Source organism: Mesoplodon densirostris, chromosome 7, assembly GCF_025265405.1.
Source record: "Mesoplodon densirostris isolate mMesDen1 chromosome 7, mMesDen1 primary haplotype, whole genome shotgun sequence".
Taxonomy (NCBI): domain Eukaryota; kingdom Metazoa; phylum Chordata; class Mammalia; order Artiodactyla; family Ziphiidae; genus Mesoplodon; species Mesoplodon densirostris.
This window is the reverse complement of record NC_082667.1, coordinates 117,169,760-117,184,300: the sequence shown is the minus strand read 5'-3', so window position 1 is coordinate 117,184,300 and position 14,541 is coordinate 117,169,760. Positions and strand designations below refer to the sequence as shown.

At 51.0% G+C, this 14,541-nt stretch overlaps 1 protein-coding gene across 2 annotated transcripts in view; it reads right to left on the bottom strand.

The window, feature by feature from the left end:
• The window catches only part of PKNOX2 (PBX/knotted 1 homeobox 2), a 255,788-nt gene that overhangs the window by 91,118 nt on the left and 150,129 nt on the right, over positions 1 to 14,541 (bottom strand). Inside the window, exon 3 of one of the 2 annotated variants that reach the window (XM_060103560.1) lies at positions 1,919 to 2,027. The exons of the other annotated variant lie outside the window; for it this stretch is intronic. The gene's annotated coding sequence lies outside the window, so the exon portion shown is untranslated. The remainder of the gene's footprint in view (positions 1 to 1,918; positions 2,028 to 14,541) is intronic. 2 annotated transcript variants of the gene reach the window in all.

The following is a 14,541-nucleotide window of genomic DNA, read 5'->3' as shown; positions in this document are numbered from 1 at the left end:
CCACCCCAGCCTTTCCCCTCTGGTGCCAGCTTTGCAAGGAGAGAATTAGAAAATAAAAAGGGGGTGGATTATGTAAGCAAAATGATTTTAAAAAAAGAGAGCGAGAGAGCTAAGAATTTAAGTGAGACAGCTGGCGGCTCCCTGATTGCCACACTTCCAGCTTAGCTGCAAAAATTGTCCTTGTCGATTGTACCCACCCAAGCAACAGTGTCAACTGTACTGAGTCCCCGGAACAGACCAGACTGGCACTCCCTTGGCAAGATGGCTCAGTGGTCTCTCTCTCTCTCTCTCTCTCTCTCTGTGTGTGTGTGTGTGTGTGTGTGTGTGTGTGTTGGGGAGTGAGGGGGAAGATCAGGGTGATGTTTGAGGTTGCCTCCATCTCATCCATAGAAGTCTTCCATTCTATGGAAAGACACAACCCACAGCAGGACTTAGCAGTCCGTCAACCCACGTCCATCCTTCCCCAGATTCTACGTATTCTCCTCCACGTAGGGAGGGCCGGGGGAACCTCCATTCTCCCAGGCATCTAGACTCCAGCATCCGCAGCATCAGCCTGGAGAGAAACAGGACTCTGACTATTGAACTACCTCTGGAATAGGTACTTCGGCAGGAGGAAGCTCTTGCCAGGCCCAGAGAAATAACTGGACTTGGGCAACAACACCCGTCCACGCTGGTTCACCAGGAGTCTCTAACCCTTAACCTCCTTTTTCTCTTTTACCATCCGCCTCATCTCCGCCAAGCCCTCACCACAGCCACTGTCTGCAGTGAATTCCTTTCCACGTCACTGTGTGCACAGGCTCTGAAGATCGTTGAAAAGAATGTCCCCCAAGTGGGCATCACTCCACCCACACTTGGGGGGAAGCCCTGACCCCTGGGATATGCCCTCTTCTCTGGCTTTCACCTCTAGGAGCCCCAGCGTGCTCCCCACCCAGTAACACACCTAAAACAGAGCTCCCCAAACAGCCAGAGGGCACAGGAAGCAGATGGTCATGTCTGGCCAGATCTGCCACTGTCAGACAGGCGGTCCTCTTCAATGTCCATGGCTTTCCTAACTACCTGCCTCTGTCCCTCTCCTTCTCTTGAGAGAAACCAGCTTTTGTGAGGAATTTGGCAATGATTACTGCCCCCCCCCAAACGAAGACCGGGGAACTAGAAGGTCATGGTGGCCCTAAGACATCAGGGAAACTTATAAAATCCCGGGTAGGGTCCTTTGGAGCTGGGGCCCCATCTCACCATAACAGATCCAGCCCTTATCATGGTATACTGAAGAGAAAAAAGGCTTGTTTTGGATAACTGGATTTCTAAATCCCTGCCTATACTGATACTTAGGTCTGTGAGATCATGACGTTACTTAAGGGGATTTAAAAAACCCTATCTGATAAGAGGATTAAGTGAGATTCTCTATTCAAAATGCTTTATACACTCTAAGGAACTATTTCTCATAGTTCATCACACACACTTGGGATACAGTTTCCTCCGTGTTCACGAAAAACACTTGGGGTACAGATTCTCGGTCTAAACCTGGACTCACAAATCAGGATCTCTGGTGTGAGGTCCAGGAACTGAGTTTTTCACAAACCCCCCCTGGTGATAACACTTGCTCCAGAGGGTCGTACAAGTGTTACCGTCGTCGTCATCGTTGTTGTCATGTGCGTAAGCAACAGCCCATCCATATGTAGCAACAACAGTTTATCGTTCATGGAATACATAGAAGAAAAGAGAGGTATACAGGGACGAGGCATAGCCCTCACCCCATCCTCCAGCAGCCGAGCAGAAACAACACAGCGCTGTGCTTTCTGAGGTCGTATGTGCGCTGTCAGCTAATGCTATGGGCTAAGGTTCTCGAGGTCTTCGGAAGAAAAGATAATCTGCCTGGAGGGTTTAACTTTGTGTTAAAGGACGGAGAAACGTTTCTTACTGTTCGGGTGATCCCGGTGGCCTCTGGGATGGCCCTCAGGAGACTCACTCCCCTCTTCTCACTTCCAGCTGGGCCAGCAATTCTTCCTTGTTGGCTGGAGCCAGTGCACCTGGGAGAAAGGGCAGAGCAGCGCTCAGGAGGGGAGGCTCGAGGCGCAGGGAGCGAGGGGACGCGCTCTGTGCCCCGCTTCTCCCAGGCTGGTGGTAAAGGATACTCCTTGTGCTCTACAGAACTCCTACCACGCCCCTCTCCTCACTGGCTGCTCAGACCCACCGGAGCTGTGTCAGAGCCCAACGCTTGTCTCGGCGGGAAGTGCCCTGTGGTCGCCGTCTGGTCTCCTGGCACCAGGCACACAGGCAGCTCCCTCTCCCACAAGGGTGGGCAGGTCCCTGAGTGATCCTGGGTCCCGGGAAGCCACAGCTGGCTTCTTGCTTTAAAGTGTAGGGAACTCAGAGAAAGGGCAACAGTTGCCACCTGCTCAGGTGTGTGGATGAGTTTCAGATGCTTTCCCAGGGGTGGGGGAGGCTTCGGCTGGGAGTCCGGACGCTGATGGGGTGCGGGGAGGGAGGAACAGTCAGGAGGGTGGTGGACCCAAAGCCGTGGAAAACAGCCTTGGCCTAAAGGGGGCTTCAGCTGCATGACTTAACTATTTACTTTTAGATTAAAGGGGAGTAATTTTGTTTCTCAATATTTGAAATGGACCAAGGGATCCAGAAGTGAGGTTGGTGGTCAGCGCCGGTATAAGGCCTGGCCTGACACTTCCCAAACATGTCAATTTCTCCTTCTGGATTGAGTTGCTAATTTGACTCCAATGAGGCTGTGCTTGGGGCCAGGATGACAGGGTCGTGGGATGGGGGTGGAGGGGGGCTGCTGATACCTGGGTTGCGTTTGCAGGGCTGCCTCAGGGAGTACCTCCAGCCCAGAGCCCCAGCCCTACACCCAGAGGTAAATGCATCTTCAACATTCACAATTCCTTCCTAGTTAACACCATCTTAGTCTCCCTGTAAAAACAACTTGCACCTCAGTAAAGAATGTAATTAGTTACATGGCAACTGGACGAGCTAAACAGTGGCCAGGCTGGGAGCTGCTTTGGGAAATGGAAATTCAGACATTTGCTTGAACAAGACCTTCCCGCTTCCCGGGCGCACACACCTGCACTGCTGGGAGGTGAAGGTGGCAGAGACACAACATCCAGGATCCTGAGGAGTGTGTGAATTCCTGGCCGCAGGGCAGAGGAAGTGGGGGAGCCTGGAGATGGGATGAGCTGAGAGGGGCTCCAAGAGCAGGCAGGGCAGTTCGTGAATTTCCATGAACAAAATCTCTCTGGGTTGAAACAAAACCCCCTTCGCCACCCTGGGCCCAGGTTCCTCCTCCAAGAGGAGATGACGGATCTGAGACACATTCAAAGCGGCAGGAGGCTCAGGCCCCCCTGGCCATTGCCCGGAGAGGACGCTGTGAGCCCCAAGGTACACCCGCAACAGCCTGCTCCTTCTCCACTGGCCTTGCCTGTGACTTCTGTGAGTGCTTCCCTGTTCTCTGCCCGCCCCAGGCAGCAAACCTGGGGGAGAGTCCGCTTCCTCCCTCCCCGAGCCCACCTCACTCCCTCCCCCATCACGTCCCCACCTCCCACCCTTTCCAGTCCAGTCCAGGCGGAAGGTGGTCTTCCGCCTTTCCACTCCCTGGGACACACCTAGAGAGGGCTGTCACCCCTGGCGACGCCGGCCAAGCCCCTCCAGCTTGTTAGCCGCCCCCGGACTGAGCTTCCCAGTCAGCCGGCTTCACCCTGCTTCCACCCAGGGCCAAGTGCGTGCCAGACAGTGCCCGGGATGGGTGCACGGCTGTGTCACCTCCTACTCCAGAATTTTCAGGGACTCCCTCCTTACAGGCACCTACGGGTGTTCAGACTGATCTGGCACTGCCCTAACTGCCTTCAGGGCACAGCTTCTACCCTTTACCCATAGGCTCTCTTCCCTCCATCCAAACGCAGCCCCAGACCTGCCCCATAACCTCCCACCGCTCTCACTGGCACAATTCTACATTTCTACCAGGCAAGACCCTCACCATTCTTCAGTGTTCAACCTGAACATTCTGCCTTTTGCCTCTACAGCCAGATGTAATTTTACCTCCTCTGTGTTTCCAAGTAGCACCCTGTCTGTCATCCTGTGAAAGCTCTCATCACATTCCGTCTCATGCTATGGTTATCTTACACATCTCTCGTCTCTTTCCAAACTGGAGGCACCTCTTGGGCAGAGTCCCTGTCTTCTATCTGCATCATTTTTTTAGTTTACAAAGTACTTTCATACTTCTTTAACTCTTAAAACAATCTTTAGAGGGCGATATTTCAATATAATAATTTTTATTACTTTTACAAAAATATATATGTTTATTGCACAAAATAAAGAAGACGGAGACTTTTTTTTTTTTTTTTTTTTGGCCACGTGGTGTGGCTTGCTGGATCTTAGTTCCCTGATGAGGGATTGAACCCGGGCCCTGGCAGTGAAAGCGCCTAGTCCTAACCACTGGACTGCCAGGGAATTCCCAGAAATTTTCAAGTTAGTTGTGATCATACCAGACAAAGATAACCACAGATAATATGCAGAGTAAAACTCTTCTTTCTTCAAAACAGTATCATTCTGTTTGCTCCGGAAGCAGCCTTTTATATTTAGCAACATACCATAAGTACCTTTGCATATAAGGGAAATATACACTATAATCCTAGTGACTATGTGGCATTCCATTTACGGATGTACTACAGTTATAAATGTCTATTATTTGTCATTTAGATTATTTCCAGTTTTTGCTGTTATAAACAAATAATGCCCATTCTTGTAGCTGAGCTTTGCTCCAGACTTGATCATTGTTTTAGGATAAGTCTCTAGATATGGCGTTGCCAAATCCAAAGGTCTATTCATCTTAAAGAATTTTAACAAAGTACTTGCAGAAGGTCACACCGATTTACATCGCATCTGCAGTTTATGAGAGACGCCTTTTTCCCTGCCAGGTAGTTGACCCCATTTTATCGAGGTTGATAACAAGGCTTAGGAAAGTCCAGCACCGGGCTTGCCTAAGAAAACAGCCAGCGAGCAGCATGTCTTCTGACTCCAGACATTTCACTCTTCCAACCTCCCCACTTCTCTTTGCTCTTATATTTCTTACAATCCAAAGGGAGAGGCTGCAGTGTAAGTGCTACGTAAATGCTGGGCTTCCCGAAGGACGAGGCAGGGGTGATGTGCCCTCAGTTGTGGGGTGGGCCACTCCTGGGGCCTCTGCCGAGCCTCGTGTCCCGGGTGTCTGAGACTTATTTTGGCAGATGACAGCTCTGTTCTTGGGTAGCTTTTTACTATTCCCTCCTCCCTTCTTCTGGGCAGATGCAAATTGCTTCAATTTAGACTCCATGTATTAAGAACCTACCATGTGCTGGGGCCTGGGCGTGCAAAGATGAAAAACACACACACACACAAGCTCTCCCTGCCTTTGAGGTGCTCACGGTCTAATGATAGGGACGTAACTGTACCCTGTCACGTGCGACAACGCTGCTTCTGGCTGTTGGCCCTACAACCCCTCCTCTGCCAAAGCCCACGGTGCCAGGGGCGGGGGACAGGGCCCAGGTCAGGGCTGTGGAAGGAGGCAGCCCTGCCTGCCTGCTGTGGCCTGCAGCTCCTCCTTCTAACTGTGTCCTTTCTCGAGCTGAGGGGGCCGGAGCTCCGTCCCCATGACCTGCTGCAGTGCCTGCTGTTCTGTCTGTCTTTCTGCTCCAGCTGTACCTCTGCCCCCCGCCCTCACCCTTACATGGCACTGAGGAGTGCAGCCCCTCAGAGGGAAATCACACCCGTTTAGGGGAGAGAAGCCGACCCCCCCCACCCCCCACTCAGAGACCAATAAACACGCAGTCAAGAGAGGAAGGATGGTCCCGGCAATGCCAGCGTGCCCTGCGCAGGGCACCGCTTCAGGGCTGCAATCTACATACATTTCCCCTTTCCCAGAACTGACAACTGCCTGGTTCCCACCAGCCTGGAGAAAGCTCCAAGGCAGAAATATAGCCTGTAATCTCTTTCTGTCACGGCCAGCTATTCCTCTGAGCATAACGAAGGCAGCTCACAGGACAGAAGGCCCTGGGGAGAATGAAAGACAGTCTGGGCTGGGGGACAAGGAGACTGCCCACGGTCACGGCCACCCTCCCCCACGCTCGCCCACCTTGCCCCGAGGAGGGTCCTGAGTGTGCCTTTTTAGATCTTGCCAGAGAAAACCCAGCCCCCTCTGTTTTGTGGCCATACAGAGGCTGGCAGGCACTCTGACACTGCTGCCCTAAGCTTGAGGCTGGGCTGGGGCCCAATTAACAAGCAGCCGGACAGGCAGGGAGGTAGACAGAGAGACAGGGAGAGAGATGGATGGGGAGACATGGGCCCCGTGTGACCGATGGCCCAGATGCTTCAGGGACAAAGGAGGAAGCAGGACCTTCATCTTGAAGATAAAGTCCCTCTGTCCCCACAAGATCCCCAAGAAATGGAGTGTTCCCACCTCTGCTCTTTAGCTCTGATCAGGCCCTTCCCTGCCTCCTCAAGGTCATTTTACTGGGGCACCCTCTGACCTCTGACGGGTGGGCAGGCTTCCCTAGAGAACACCTCTGCCTGTTTAGCCAACCTGACTTACACTTTGCAGATGAATAGGACAGCACTGAGGAATGAGCCTTTGGAATCTCTGGCCAGAGGCCCAAACCAAAGGCCTGCCCCCTGGCCACTTTGGGGGAGTTGCCCCAGCCTGGTATCCATCCCAGGAGCAAAAAACACCAAAGTCTTTGTCCTCATTGGCCATAGAGCCTTGAAAGAGTCCATCCTCACTCTGGAGACCCTCCCAGGCCCTATTCTTGCATAAGTGCAGCGATGGATGTGTGGTTTGCCTCCCAGGACCCTCAGGCATTTCCCCAAGGATATAGGCTCTTCCCACCTCCCTGCTGGGGTGGCTGGTTCCAGCTCTGCCACGGGTTTGCTCCGTGATGTTGCACAAAACCCTTCACCTCTGAATTCTGGTCCATTGCCATCATCATCAATCTTCGTCATTGCTGTCTGTAAAGCAAGAGGCCGGACCTGACAATGTGACCCTGTTCTCTGGCTGCTCTTGATCAGCTAATTGAACTCAACTGTCCCAGCAAAAGCCTCAGATTTCACCAGAGCAATGAGACCCATCTCAAAGAGGCCAGATTCCAATCCTCTAGAAAGAGAGGGCCTCCTTGGAGGCTAAAATAGTTCACAGGCTTGTTTATACGGTTTCTCTCCTGCTCAAAAGTCTAACGACTTGCCAAGGCCCACAGAGACAAAATCCAAATTTCTTAGCCTCCTTTTTTGTCCTTCGTAATCAGCCTCAACCTAACTCTCTTACTTAATCCCCTGGTCTTTCAAACCTGAGCCTTTTCTCCAGCCGTGCTAGGCTGCCCTGTCTCACAACCCAGCCCACGCCATGTCTGGGTCCTCTGCCGCCCTTGCTCAGGCAATCATGCCCCCCTGGTGGGCCTTGTGCCCCCGCTTCCTCTCTGCTACCCAGGTCCTAGCCAACCCTCAAGTCCTACCTTTCTCTGAACTTCTGCCGTGGAATGAAGTCAAACTCTTGCTCCCCCATCCTATGATTGATGGGCCCTGAATCTTACTCAGGTTTGTGAACTTCTGCCTTCCGTGTTAGTCTACATCTCCTCAATGGCATCATAAGTGTTTGAAGACAAGACTGGTGTCTTCAGTTTCTCTTATGCCTCCATATTTACCGAGGTTAGTAGTGTGCCCATGTAGATCATCGACAGGATCAGTCTTGTCACATGAAGAGCAACCACTACTGGAAAATACTAAACCGGATCAATGCTTGACCAGTTCAGCTAGGCTTTGCCTATTTAGTCATTATTACTCATTGTCAAAGGCATTACCATTCTCTATGCTTCAGTGTGTCTCTGAATTGAAAGATTTGACCAAACCATGGGTTATTTCATATGCCTCTTACACTAATATTAATAAGTGAATGTGGAAGACATAGTACAGTGGGAAAAACTGAAGTCAGACAACCCTGGATTCAAATCTTAGATCCCCTCTTCCTAGCTGTGTGACCACCCAACTCACAGGGTGTTTATAGGGATTTAGTGGTATTACATGAGACATATGATGTGCTCAGTGGATAATAAAGGACTCGGCACTGACACAGACAAAGCCTGTAATAAATGGTGACTATCATTGTTAAGACAATGACAGTAAGAATAGTTTGTTTAGATCTTGTTTGGCAAAATCATACTCATCCTTCAAGATTCAGCTCTGTAAAGTTTTCTCTCAATACTGCCCTACCCCACACAAGGCAAGTCATTCCCTCCTTTCTGCTCCCCTGATAACTGGGAACGTATCTCTTATAATAGGGGTCCCCAACCCCTGGGGCCTTGGACCGATAGCGGTCCACAGCCTGTTAGGAACCGGGCCACACAGCAGGAGGTGAGCGGCAGGTGAGCAAGCAAAGCTTCATCCGCAGCTCCCCGTCGCTCCCCGTCGCTCCCCGTCGCTCCCCCATCGCTCCCCCTCGCTCCCCGTCACTCCCCCATCGCTCCCCCATCGTTCCCCGTCGTTCCCCATCACTTCCCCATCGCTCCCCGTCGCTCCCCGTCGCTCCCCATCACTCCCCATCGCTCCCTGTTGCTCCCCATCGCTCCCCCTCGCTCCCCATCGCTCCCCCTCGCTCCCTCTCACTCCCCGTCGCTCCCCATCGCTCTCCGTCGCTCCCCATCGCTCCCATTACTGCCTGAACCATCCCCCCTGCACCCCAGTCCATGGAAAAATTGTCTTCCACGAAACCAGTCCCTGGTGACAAAAAGGTTGGGGACCGCTGTCTTATAAGATAAAGTCCGAAGTTCTTAGCCATGAACTTCAGGCTGTATCTCACCAAATTATTATTATGTATTCCTATAGGTGTCCCTCCCATTCAGCTCTGAGCTTCCTGAGCAAGGAGATCCTCACCTTTATGCTTCCAGCTCTGGCCTAGCATCAGGCTCCATGTGTGTTTATTAAATGAGAGAAATGAACAGATGAGCAGGAAGGCCAAGAGCAGTCAAGAGACCTGGGCAGAATTTGACGGGACACAAATTAAAGCCTGGTGACAGGGAATCCGTCATGAAAAGCAAGTGTCCCTTTAAATTCAACTAAGACCAGCCCCAATTTAAAGTTGCTTAACTTTTCCAGCTGGATTAACTTCCTTGGGGAAGCCATCAGCCCCGTCAGAAGCCCTTTGAACATCTCTGCAAAGCCCTGCCTGTCCACCCCTCCTTCCCCTCAGCTGGGCTCAGTCCTTCCCCGGCTGTTCCCCGCCATTCCTTTCCCCAGCGGTCAGACCCTCCAGCTTCGAAGCCCCTGCTCCCTCACCCGACCGGGCTGCTGCAAGACCCTGGGTTCTAGGACAGCCTTCCCAATCCAGAAGCAGGAGAAGGTCAGTGCATCATGATACAAGCTAATCATTCTTTTTTGCCCCCAGGCAGAGTGAGCTATATTTTCCTCCTTTCCGTCTCCTCTGCCACACCTCAGCTCAGCAACAGCCTCCTAATCAGTCTCCCTGAGGCCTACCCCATCCTCCACGGCCACAGGATGTTTCCAGCAGCTTAGAGCATCCTATGCACAATTCTCTTAGCCCTTATCCTGCGAAACTGTGATTATCTCTTTGCCTTCCCCGCTAGATCAGATCATCCTAAACTGACTGTGTTTAGAGCTTAATGTGCATTTTGTACGTATTAGGTGTTCAATAAATATTGGTTGAAGAAAGGAGTAAATACATGTATCCGTTCAGCAGAGGAGATGTGGAATGTATGGCACACAGCATGCTAATGTCTCTTAACAAAGAATTCTATTGCCTGGCTTTTTAATATCCTTGCCACAGCCTTATAAAGGAGGTGTTATTAGTCTTACTCCTTCTTCTTCTTCCTCTTTTTTTGTTTTTAATACTTTTTGGCCACACCGTGCAGCATTCGGGATCTTAGTTCCCCGACCAGGGATTGAACCCGAGCCTGCTGCCATGGAAGTGCGAAGTCCCAACCACTGGACCACCAGGGAAGTCCCTAGTCCTACTTTTAAAAGGGGGAACTGAGGTTAGAAAAGCGACTTGCCCAAAGTCATAAAGCTGGTTAAGGTGTGACGTGAAAGGGCAGAGTTCAAGGGTGGCCTCCTCCGCTCCCCTGCCCACCTGCCCACCTGCCCACCTGCTTCCCAGCCAGGGAGGCGATACGAAGAGGCTGAGCTGCGTCTGCTCTGCTGCACTTGGGAAATAAACACGAAGAATTCTTCTTCTCATCATTTGGTGAGTCGGTGACATTTCGTTTGACAAAGAATCTAGGAAAAGTCTCTCCTGGGACCAGTTTGGGGACTAGGCTGTGATAATATTGCTTTATTGAAAAAGGATGCTAGGAACTGAGCTCCAGATGGCCTTTTACATGGAGTAATTTATGCGGGAAATGAGAAACAATTTTTTTAAAGAAACATACATTGATCTATACATGGTCACAAAGACAGAAGTGATGACAACACACACACACACACACACACACACACAACCCCAGAGACACTGTTACAGACAAGCAAAGGCATAAATTCCAGTTCTCGGTCATGACCATGGCCACACACCTCGTAAAACACCAAAAGATTGCTAGTGTGGTCAGTTCAGAGCCCTGTGTACACGCCCACTTGCAAAACAGCCTGCTGACTGTGACTTCCCCTCATGTCTTCCAGGGAAATTGCGATGTTCCCTCACACGTGTAAATTTCAGTCATTAAGGAACGCACAGGAAGCATGACATTGAAGAAATTAATCTCTCCGTGCCTCCCTGCCCTTCTCAGGGCCCTGTTCCCTCCCGATATGATCACACTGCATCTGGAGAGGCTGCCAACTGGATGACCTGCGCCCCAGGCACAAGTTCCCCACTCCGGCTTCACACCGCCTGCCTCACCGAGGTTTCAGTCATAACCAGCACCTGGAAGACAGCAAAGGAACCAGAACAAGGCCAGGAAATGAAACGTCTGTAAAATTCTCATTCAGATGTCTCTCAGAAATGAATCTCAGATATGGCAAGGATGGGAAAGGGATTTTATTTAAAATATCTTCCTCCCTAGGCTGCCTGTGAAGGGCTGGGATTCGAAAGGATACCTGAAAGTCAGGAATTCCCCTCCAGCCATGGTGATTTTGACCCATGGCTGAGAGCTGAGAGCAGCGCCCAGGATCCGTGTTCTTGTGGGATCAGCAACTGAGAAACTCAGAGAGGCCAGGAACCGCACTGGGAGCCAGACACCTGGCTTCTGTCCATAACCCTCCTGTATGAGCTCAGGGTGTGACCCTGGGCACATTACCGCCTGGGCCTCAGTTTCTCCATCTGTAAAGTAAGAAGGTTAGGACTGGATGGTCATTTCTGCTGTGGTCTCATTAGGAGACCCCTTGCTCTGCCTTGGCCAGGTGCTAACTAGACTTTGCACACCTATACGTACGCACAATGGTTATACATCCCAAAGCATGTCCAGCCACAGCCGTTAACATTTTGCTTGATCTTGACAGTAACTTTGTAAAGGTGGTGGTACTGGAATCAACATACACATTTTACAGATGGAATAATCAAAACTGAGACTTAAAGTGTCTTGGCCAAGGTCACAAAAAGAACCAGTATTCATTCAGATTACATGAAATTCAAATCTTCCCTTGGACATTACTTCCTATTAAAAGGGAAAAAATGTACAGCGTACCTTGGAAACGCTTAAGTTTGCTCTGGAAAATATTTGTTTCTATTCCCTAGGTTGGACTTGTTAAGTATAATAGTAACCGTGATTTCAAAGCTTCTGCTGCCTTTTTGCATGGCATAGGGTGGAGGCCAAGGGCAGATGCTCTTTCATTTAGGAAAAAGATTTAACATCTTCTGGCTATTAAAGAGGAGGCCAGGCCTACTCTGGGAGGGGAAAGATGAAAGAAAAGGGAACTCAGTTGTTATCTACTCATTCAACAAATGTTTATTGAGTGTCTGCTATGTGCCAGGAACTGTTCACAATTGTTAACAAAAAAGATAAAAATCTCGGCATTCAATGGGTTTACATTCTGGTCTGGGTGGAGATGGGAGCAGTGGACACACAATAACAAGATAGTAAGGAAAATATACAGGGTCAGATAATAAGGGCAAAGGAGAAAAGGTAAATGAAAGGGTGCTCCCTGGCAAGACCCTGAAGCAAGACAAGAGCAGGAGAACCTAAACAGCCTTCCTCTCTGGGACTCCTGGGAAGCTGGACCTTCTGCAACATGGGAGGAGATCTCCAGTTGTTCTTTAGGGATAGTCACAGGAAAGGTGGGCTTGGGGGACACATGGGTGGTGGCAGATGGCTAACTGCTCCCTCTTCCAGCTCTGCAGCCAAGGGTCCGCCGTGATAATTAAACCGAGAAGCCACCGGAGTCCATCCATCGGGAGTTCTGGGGGCGGAGCTGCTGGGCAGCCCCTGGGCCCTGCCGGGATGAGACCCTGACCAGTAGCCCAGCGCAGTCGGAAGGGGAGGGGAGGGCGGTCTCTAATTGCCTTTGCTCCCTGGGAAAGGAGAGGGTAGCACCTTGTCACAGTGTCTGCCCAAGAGAGTATGAGCCCCCTGAGGATAGGGAGTGGGGGGTGGGGGCGCATGTCCATAACAAAAGGGAAGGTTCTACAGGAGGTGGCCAGTGTCCGGGCACATCAGCACTCCAGCTCCACAGACCTGCCTCAAAGGGAGGCACCGGGCCCCAGCTAGTCTGCTTTCTTCACTGCTCCCTGCATCTCTCCATTGCCCTCCAAACCCTAGGACCTTAGATGACCATAAATAAGTCAGGGATTTGAGACCTCTCACGATATGGACCCTACCGAACATTCCAGACCTATGTCTCATAACTCTCCTTCACGACCTCTAGGTCAGGGGCTGGCAAATGATACCCAAGTCAAATCCCAAGGCTGCCTGTTTTTGTAAATAAAGTTTTATTGGCACACGACCCCACCCTTCCTTCACTATGGCCTATGTTGTGGCTGCTTTCCACAACAGTGGCAGAGCTGAGTAGCTGCAACACAACATAAAACCTGAAATATGTACTGTCTAAAACATTCCATAAAAAGTTTGCTGAGCTGGTCTAGGTTGCAGGTAAGCTGTGCGCATCCTCTCCTGCACAGACACTCCTCACACCCTCCGCTAGGCCTGCCGCTGGTTCTGTGCTCCAGGACCGACATGCTCCATTTCCCTGCTCTAGTAGCTGAAATACGGCTCATCCTTCAAGGGCTCAGGTGAAACGTTATTCACCCCGGGATGTCTTCTGAATTCCTGCAAAGAATGGCACGCACTGGGCTTCCCTGGTGGAGCAGCGGTTAAGAATCTGCCTGCCAGTGTAGGGGACACAGGTTTGAGCCCTGGTCCGGGAAGGTCCCACATGCCGCGGAGCAACTAAGTCCATGCGCCACAACTACTGAGCCTGCGCTCTGGAGCCCGTGCTCCACAACAAGAGAAGCCACCGCAATGAAGAGTAGCCCCCGCTCGCCGCAACTAGAGAAAGCCCGCCTGCAGCAACAAAGACCCAACGCAGCCAAAAATAAATAAAACTAAAACTAAAAAAAAAAAACAAAAACTGATGCTTAAAAAAAAAAAAAAAAAGAATGGCACGCACTTCTGTACAGCCATGGCCCGTTGTTAGGGTGACCACATAAGGTACCACCCAAACCCGAACAGTTTTGAGAGGGGAGGAGATTAATAATTACACAGACACTACAGGCTTCAGCTGAGACCATCCCAGGCAAACGGGGTCATCCGGTGGCTCTACCCTTGGTGCTTAGTTCCTTCTGCCTCCTATGGGGCGACTGTTCACGTACCTGGCTCCCACAATAGGCAGGATGCTCCAGGGCAAGGGCAGTGTGGGGTTTGACCCTCAGAGCATCCTTATGTATAGGCTAAGATCAATCAATGTTCATTGCAATAAAAGAAGGAAGGGCTCTGTCCTAAACAAAAGCAGCTTCTGTAGGAGCAGCAGCTGGAATAACCGAGACAGAGGAGCCACTAGCCAAATGGGGAGGGGGTGCTTGCAGCTCATGGCGGTTGCTTCCCCTCCTGACACCTCTCAGGGGGGCTTGCAATGGTCAGAGTGGTCCCAAGTGCCTGAGCCTCTGCAAGTTAGGAAAGGAGAGGCCCCACTTCAAGGGTGATAGTTTATTTTGGCAGGTTCTGAACTGAGGCTGAATGCTGGATGATCAGAAATTAGATATACATCTCCCTTCATAAAGCTCCAGCACATTCTACAGACTTCAGCTCACCCAAGTGGGAGATAGGAAACAAAGAGCAAGGGAATAAGATGACCCATTGAACATATAGATGCTCACCATCTGTTCTCTACTAAACGGCCGGGAGACGTCTTTGAAGTGAAAATTCCATTCTACCCCCTCCCCCTCTTCTCCCTGGTTTCAAACAGTTGTTGGCTTCCCATTCCTCTTGAGATCAAGACCAAAATAATTACCTTGGCCTAGAAGGTCAGGGTGGTCTGGCCCTGCCCAGCTCTCCTGCTTCATCTAGTTGGCTCTTGGCCTTCCAGCCACCCAGGCATGGGTCCCTCGAAGAGGACATGCTTCTTCCCACCACAGGGCCTTTG